The sequence below is a fragment of the Onthophagus taurus genome, chromosome 3 (genome assembly GCF_036711975.1).
Source record: "Onthophagus taurus isolate NC chromosome 3, IU_Otau_3.0, whole genome shotgun sequence".
NCBI lineage: Eukaryota > Metazoa > Arthropoda > Insecta > Coleoptera > Scarabaeidae > Onthophagus > Onthophagus taurus.
The window spans coordinates 14,948,921-14,958,389 of record NC_091968.1 but is presented as its reverse complement, the minus strand read 5'-3'; positions in this window follow the sequence as shown (position 1 = coordinate 14,958,389).

The window sequence follows — 9,469 nt, the reverse complement described above, 5'->3', positions numbered from 1 at the left end:
GTTGTCTCCTCTTGACCCAGGCAATTAAGAAAAGATCCCCCGCATGCCCTGCCCGTGGACCAGGTCCACAAACAATAGGTATGCATGGTATAACGGTTTCGACTATATCAGTCGTCCCCAGCCACGTTTTCTCCCGTGCAAGCCCTAAGCCACGCGACGACAGCCGGGCGGGAGGCCTGTTTATCGACTGGCAAGTCTAGATCCGACACTTTTGATATGGTACAGGGGCACCTCGTGAAGGAGCAGTAAAAACTGCAGTGTCGGTCTTGATTCAGGTCATAAGACAAGAATCCTGAGTACGGCAAAACAAGTAGGACAAGCCTACCTAGGATTCACCTCATCCTCACGTCCAAATTAGTTCATACCGTTGTGGTAAATCTTTGTACAATTGCGTGAATTGAATATAGTCCTATTGATGTTGATACCATCATAAAGCAACTTATGCGGTGATTGAGATTGTTCACAAAGTAAAGTACAAAATTTTGTAGGCGTAATAAAGCCCCCATAGACATTGTAGACGCATATAAACTTTCTAAAATCATAAATGATATCGTAAAGGTTGTAAAATAAGATTAGTATACCTGAGAATATCTTGATGGTACAAGACGATAGGTCGGAAACTCTTAAAATTTTCTTTCTTATTTCTCGTTAAATATGTGTTGTTAATCATGATTTTCAACATTTTCAATTTGTATGATTAATAATTCAACCACATAGGCATACAGTATTAATGAAAAAAATATGATATGCACTCCACTGATTGTGATATAAATTTGGAACAGCGTTGCCAACCCTAGCGATTCACCGATATACGACTTAATCTACCGATTTTCAAAATTTTAATAAAGTATTATGAAACACATAGTACTTAAAATCAATACAATTGCGACACAAATTGTACTTTATGGGAATACCATACTTCTATTGCATAAAAGTATATACCAACGATACGGCAATGTCGCTCGAGCAACGTTTGGAGCAAAAATGCAAGAGAGCAATATTGTTAGCAATAACATTTGCAACAATTTTTGTTATAAAAGTTTTCTTATACCAAGCTCCGATTCTCAAGTGTTACCTTTAATAACTTGAAAAAGCAACAAATTCATAAAATTTTCATATTTTCGTATCTATCTCGATATTGACGTATCTGAGAGCAAAAGTGCAAGAGAGCAACATTGTAATTTGCTACAACTTTCGTACTAAAAGTTTTTTTGTAACACACTGCGATTCCTAAGGGTTATCCTTAATCACTTGAAAAAGCAATAAATTCATCAAGTTTTCATATTTTCGTGTCTACCTCGTAATTGACGTATCTGAGAGAAAAAGTGCAAGAGAGCAATATTGTTAACAATAAAATTTGCAACAAGGTTTGTTATAAATGTTTTCTTATAGCAACCTCCGATTCCTAAGTCTTACTTTTAATAACTTGAAAGAGCAACAAATTCATAAATTGTTCATATTTTCGTATTTACCTCGATATTGACGTATCTGAGAGCAAAAATGCAAGAGAGCAATATTGTTGACAATAAAATTTGCAACCATTTTTGTTATAAGAGTTTTCTTATAGCAAGCTCCGATTCCCAAGTATTACCTTTAATAACTTGAAATGGCAACAAATTCATCAAGTTTTCATATTTTCGTATCTACCTCGATATTGACGTATCTGAGAGCAAAAGTGCAAGAGAGCAATATTGTTAACAATAAAATTTGCAACAATTTTTGTTATAAAAGTTTTCTTATAGCAAGCTCCGATTCCCGAGTATTACCTTTAATCACTTGAAAAAGAAACAAATTCATAAAATTTTCGTATCTACCTCGATATTGACGTATCAAAAGTACTAGAACTGATGAAGAAAAACGTTATGAATAAAAAATATTTCTAATGCATCAATAAATCATAATCCATAATTATTTTATATTCATCTATCACCAGCTTGTAATGATATAGCATAAATCACCAAAATGTTACTTGAAGAATCTGTGCTTCATCACCATTCCAACAGCGTATGTGACTGTCCTTTTAGAGACTGCTTTAGGACTATTTATGTTTAATTGGGCTACTTTCATGCAACAATCATTAAACGCATCTAATGCTTGTAAATTATTTGCTACATACAGTATACTATGCGAGTTGGAAAACTACTGATGTTAAGTTCAGATACGGTAACTTGGAACTAGAAACGCTGGCTAGGTATCATTCACGATTAGTAGCTATATTGTTTCATGAGATATCGATAATTGCATAACATGACGTTTTTTGAAACTTTGTTATTTTTAGCATAAATTTAATCAACTTGAGAATTAAAAAAATTAATGAATTATGTTAACAATAAAATTTGCTACAATTTTTGTGCTAAAACTTTTTGATAACATGTTTCAATTCCGGAATGTTACCATTAGCTAATAGTAAAACAAGGAAATTCATGAAATTTTTAAATTTTTGTATTTTTCTCAATATTGACGCATCTGAGAGCAAATATACAAGAGAGCAATACTGTTAATAATAAAATTTGCAACAACTTTTGTTCTAAAAGTTTTTTGATAACATGTTTCAATTCCCGAATGTTATCATTAGCTAATAGTAAAACAAGGAAATTCATGAAATTTTTGTATTTTTCTCAATATTGACGCATCTGAGAGCAAATATACAAGAGAGCAATATTGTTAATAATAAATTTTGCAACAACTTTTGTTCTAAAAGTTTTTTGATAACATGTTTCAATTCCCGAATGTTATCATTAGCTAATAGTAAAACAAGGATATTCATCAAATTTTTTAATTTTCGTATTTTTCTCAATATTGATACATTTAAGAGCAAAAATGCAAGAGAGCAATATTGTTAACAATAAAATTTGCAACAATTTTTATTATAAAAGATTTCCTATAGCATGCTCCGATTCCCAAGTGCTACCTATAATAACTTGAAAGAGCAACAAATTCATAAAATTTTCGTATTTACCTCCATAAGCTCATGTTGAAGAAGCCAGCGTATCTATACAACAAAATATCATTCAGGACAGATGTTCATAATATCAATATTAGAAATAGAGTATTATCACACCTCCTAAACACGAGACCTCGTTATTTGAACGATCCTACACTTATTGCCTTCCTAAATATTATACCTTGCTACCAGGCTCTTTGAAATCTCTAAATTTGAATGCGTCTAAGAAGAAACTGCGACAAATGTTAATGGATGAACAATCTGGCGTTTAATTGCTGAGTTTCGCATGAATATATATTGCAATTAATACACATTCCTTTGTTTTTTTATTATTTTGATTTAATGTTATTAATTTCGTAAACATTGTTTTTGTTGTTTTAATTTTTCTTTTGTTCTACTTTATTAATATTTTTGTTTTTGTTTGTAGGGTTGAGTGATAGAGAGGAACTTGATTCCTAACTCCGCCCTACGTATTGCTTTTTTATAATTATTGTCATTATTTTTCATTAATAAAGCCAAATTATAATTACGATTATTATTATTATATTGACGCATTTAAGAGCAAAAATGCAAGAGAGCAATATTGTTAACAATAATATTTGCTACAACTTTTATTGTAAAAGCTTTTTGTAAGACGCAGCGATTCCCGAGTATTACCTTTAATCACTTGAAAAAGCAACAAATTCATTAAATTTTCATATTTTCGTATCTATCTCTATATTGACGCATTTAAGAGCAAAAGTGCAAGAGAGCAATATTGTTAACAATAAAATTACAACCATTTTTGTTATAAAAGTTTTCTTATAGCAAGCCCCGATTCCCAAGTGTTACCTATAATAACTTGAAAAAGCTACAGATTCATCAAATTTTCGGATCTATCTCGATATTGACATATCTAAGAGTAAAAGTGCAAGAGAGCAATAAAGTTAACAATAAAATTTGCTACAAAGTTTTTTGATAACATGCTGCGATTCCCAAATTCCAAAACCATTAACACTAGTAAAACAAAAAAATCACAGTCAACCAGGGGGTGAATAAAAAAACCTCCTTTACTAGTATCTTAGCTTTCCAATTTTATTGAATTCTTCATCAGAGGAACGCTATTATTTAAAAAAAAACAAAAAGAAACAATTCAAACAAGAATTGTACAGATTAAAACTTAACCTAACTTACAGATAGAGGTTATAGTTGTTAAAAGTTGTAAAAATATAATAACCCATAATTCAAACAATGAATCAAATTAATAAACGGTTCAGGAACCGTGGCAAAACCACAATCCAACAAACGATGGCACAGGATCAATTAACTCGAGAATCAATCACAAAACAACAAGGACACAAGTGAGGTCCATGAACCCACGAGAACGAGAAAAAGATAACACTCCGACCACAAGGCGGGAACCTTGAAAACCAACAAGGTCAAAACCAGACAGCCCCGAAGGACTAATCGTCGAGAGGTGAGGGACGAGCAACATGCAACTTAACCAAATGGCAATAGATGTCACTAACATTCTACACATCAGTGTGAAAATTAACAGAATTGGGCTCAAAAGTATGCCAGGTGGTTAGATGGTCTTCCACAAGGCATACGTGGCATTCGACTTTTTTAGTCTGCAGTCCCTACGGTGTTGGTCGATTCTTTTCCTAAGATATTGGCTGGTCATACCCACGTAGGAGCCGGAGCAACCCTGACAGTTGATCTTATAGATCACGTTAGACTTCAGGCCATCAGGGGGACGATCTTTCGAATTGGAAAACATGCCGCATAAAGGTTTGGTTGTATATTTCGCGAACTGTAAAGTTCCGTCGTTGAACACCTTCACGGCAGCTTAATGAATCGTCTAACAAGTGGTTCATCCACATCAGGCTGGTGAGTGAGGGAGACATCGGCGGGAGGAAGACCATGATCAGGAGCTACCCGAGGTGAGATATGAGGTGTGTCACAGGAAAAAAGTATCCTGTTTACTAGCGGAACAGGGTAACCACTATTCCCAAAGATGTCCGCCAATAACCTTAGGTTCTTCATCCTCAGGGCCTCATCACAAATACGGACAACTCCGTTCTTCATACCCTTCAACGTGTTAATTTTCATATTTAGAGGATGACAGGAGAAAAGATTGATGAATCTCCCCGAATAAATCGGTTTACGATACCAGTCAAGTGCGATAGATTGATCAGGATTGCGTACGACCAAGGAATCCAGGAAGGGGGCAGACCTATTCTTCTCTTTCTCCAGGATAAACTGTATATTGGTGTTATGTCCGTTAAAAGTAGTCAAGGTGACATGTTGGCAGTCAGATGGCAGACCACAAATAATGTCGTCGACATATTTGAAGAGGAAGGGCAACTTGAATGGGAGAGCCGGTATGCCGATGTCCATCACGATGGTTGCTAAGATTGGGCTAAGTGGGCTACCCATAGGTGTACCAAACTTCTGTTTATATACATCTCCATTGAAGGAAAACACAGAAGAATCAAACAGAAAAGAGATCATCCGTAAAAACTGCTCCATACCGATCAGAGTATAAGGTGCCACCAGCGATCAGTCTTCCCTAATCCTCTCAATCACTATGCTTAATGGGATATTGGCGAAAAGCGACATCACATCTAAGGATGCCAAAACGAACCCTGGGGGCAGAGCCAGGCCTCTGACCCTCGCCGCGAATATAAACGAATCCTTTATGTTATACTCGGTCCGATCCGAGAAGGCCTTTGACAAGATTTCAGCCAAGCAAGCAAACAAAGCATATATAGGGGATCCAATGAAAGAAATAATCGGCCGTAACGGGGCGTTATCCTTGTGGATCTTTGGAAGACCATAATATTTAGGTATGGTACCATTGTGGCAGCTTAAATTTCTGTAAACATCCCTCGGAATGAGCTCATCATCGAAAAGACTGCAGATGGAGTTTGATTTTCACTGGATCACAACAATAAAATTTGCAACAATTTCTTTTATAAAAGTTTTCTTATAGCAAGCTCCAATTCCCAAGTGTTACCTTTAATAACTTGAAAGAGCAACAAATTCATAAAATTTTCATATTTTCGTATTTATCTCGATATTGACGCATTTAAGAGCAAAAATGCAACAGAGCAATATTGTTAACAATAAAATTTGCAACAATCTTTGTTATAAAAGTTTTCTTATAGCAAGCTCCAATTCCCAAGTGTTACCTTTAATAACTTGAAAGAGCAACAAATTCATCAAATTTTCATATTTTCGTATCTACCTCGATATTGACGTATCTACGAGCAAAAGTGCGAGAGAGCAATATTGTTAACAATAAAATTTGCTACAATTTTTGTGCTAAAAGTTTTTTTGTAACATGCTGCGATTCCGAAGGGCTACCTATAATCACTTGAAAAAGCAACAAATTCATAAAATTTTCATATTTTCGTATCTATCTCGATATTGACGTCTCTAAGAGCTAAAGTGCAACAGAGCAATATTGTTAACAATCAAATTTTCAACAATTTTTGTTATAAAAGTTTTCTTATAGCAAGCTCTGATTCCCAAGTGTTACCTTTAATAGCTTGAAAGAGCAACATATTCATAGAATTTTCATATTTTCGTATCTACCTCGATATTGACGCATGTAAAAGCAAAAGTGCAAGAGATCAATATTGTTAACAATAAAATTTGCAACCATTTTTGTTATAAAAGTTTTCTTATAGCAATCTCCGATTCCCGAGTATTACCTTTAATCACTTGAAAAAGCAACAAATTCATAAAATTTTCATATTTTCGTACTTTTCTCGATATTGACGCATTTTAGAGTTAAAGTGCAACAGAGCAATATTATTAACAATAAAATTTCCAACAACTTTTGTGCTAAAAGTTTTTTTATTACATGCTGCGATTCCTAAGGGTTAACCTTTAATCACTTGAAAAAGCAACAAATTCATAAAATTTCATATTTTAAGTGGACTAAAAAATATTGATGTAAAAATATTTTAATGTTAAACGATTCTCTTCTGCATGACTTTTAAAATCCAATTGTAGAAAACGTACACCTTCTTGTACTCCTTAAATAAACAAATTCACTTTCTTAAGTATGTATATCAATTAGAAATTATTAAATATTTACTTTAGCTGCTGCTTCGTGTGACACATCGCCGAATAGAGGAATATCAGTAATAAGAGGCTTTTGGCTCATACACAACAATATCAAAACATCTTTTCGTGTTGAAACATCCGCTTCATACCAGTTCAAGTTATAAACATCTTCAGCAACGCTACCAGCCTATTAATAAATATCACTTTATTAACGTATTAGGTGAAAAGCAAATTAGTTCATACCGCTGTGGTAAATCTTTGCCCAATTGCGTGAATTGAATATAGTCCTATTGATGTTGATACCATCATAAAGCAACTTATTAAATTCTTTTCCTATAAAAATTACTTTATTAGCAATTAAATGACTTTATATCATAAGAGACCTCAAACCAAAACAAATGCTGTAATTGAGATTGTTAAACAAAGTAAAATACAAAATTTTGTAGGCGCCATAAAGCCCGCATAAAAATTGGAAATGCAGTTAAACTTTCTAAAATCATAAATGATATCGTAAGGGTTGTAAAATAAACTCCTAGATTAGTATACCTGAAAATATCCTGATGATACAAGACGATAGGTCGCAAACTCTTAAAATTTTCCTTCTTATTTCTTGTTAAATGTGTGTTGTTAATCATGATTTTAACATTTTCAATTCGTATGATTAATAATTCAATCGTATAGGCATACAGTATTAATGAAAAAAATATGATATGCCCAACATTGCTTATAACATAAACTTGGAATAACATTATTAAAGTTATTTCCCACTGCTCTAATTCAAACGGTACATAATATTCTATTACGAAGCAGAGTTTAGTATTAACGACATTGCCACAATCATTTCGTATCATAACATAATACGCCATAAGATATCCCAAAAAAAATCCACCATAACGAATCAATTTCAAAACAATTTTCATATTTTCTTCAATAAATTTAAATCGTTCATGGTCAACGAGTTGTTTAATATCACTTAATATAGTAATCATTTCGAGAAATTCACATCGTTTTCGCAAAACTTGAATGTTATCAATCAGAGTAACTACAGCGATAGCAAGAAATTCGATATAAAATAATATATTAGCAAAGTTTTTCTTGTAATCTAAATTCGTTAAAATAACCATATTAATGTATGCTTAATTATTATTGTTGTGACACACTCACCTGTAAGTTTTATAAAAAATGGATAAAAGCCCCAAATTGTGCTGATTACGATCAATATGAATGCTCCAAATTTATTAATTCCGCGCGAGGTGGGCCAAGAATGGCATTTGCGCAAATACTTTTCGAGAAGGTAAAAACCGAGTGTTTTCGACATCTTGAATGTTGTTGAACTAAACGGAAAGAAAGCTTTACTTCTAGTCTACGTGTACGTGGATACGTGTACCAATATTAAAATTTGAATTATGACTATTGATTTATCATCTACATCTTTTAATCTGACCAATAAGTAATTTTCTGAAGAAATGTATTAACTCAAAAAGTAATCGAGATACGCTTAAATCTTTTATTTTGTTAATTAATACTTGATTTCGGTGGGGGTTATATTTTATATGATCTTAACATCTCGTTCTACCAAAATCGGCTGAGTCCTCTTTACACAATATCTATGTTTCCAAGTCTCATAGAGCAAAAACAAAAGAGAGCGATCTTGCAGAAGATTAAATTTGCTATATCTTTTATTAATACATGTTTGTTGTGCGAGTTATAATTTCCGATGTCTGTGGCATGATCTTAACATCTCGTTCCGCCAAAATCGGCTTACTATTTTTTGCACAATATCTATGTTTCTAAGCCTCATAGAGCAAAAACAAAAGAGAGCAATCTTGTAGAACATTAAATTTGCTATATCTTCTATTAATACATGTTCGTTGTTCGAGTTATATTTTCCGATTTCTGTGGCATGATCTTAACATCTCGTTGTGTCAAAATCGAGTCAGTCCTCTTTGCACAATATCTATATTTCAAAGCCTCGTAGAGCAAAAACAAAAGAGAGCGATAGTAAAGAAGATTAAATTTGCTATATCTTTTATTAATACATGTTTGTTGTACGAGTTATATTTTCCGATTTCTGTGGCATGATCTTAATATCTCGTTCTGTCAAAATCGACTGAGTCCTCTTTGCACAATATCTATGTTTCCAAGCCTCGTAGAGCAAAAACAAAAGAGAGCGATATCAAAGAAGATTAAATTTGCTATATCTTTTATTAATACATGATTGCGATGCGCGTTATATTTTCTGATTTCTGTGGGATGATCTTACCATCTCGTTCTGTCAAAATCGACTCAGTCCTCTTTGCGCAATATCTATATTTCCGAGCCTCGTAGAGCAAAAGCAAAAGAGAGCGATATTAAAGAATTAAATTTGCTATATCTTTTATTAATACATGTTTGTTGTGCGAAATATATTATCCGATTTCTGTGGCATGATCTTAACATCTCGTTTTGTCAAAATCGGCTCAGTTCTCT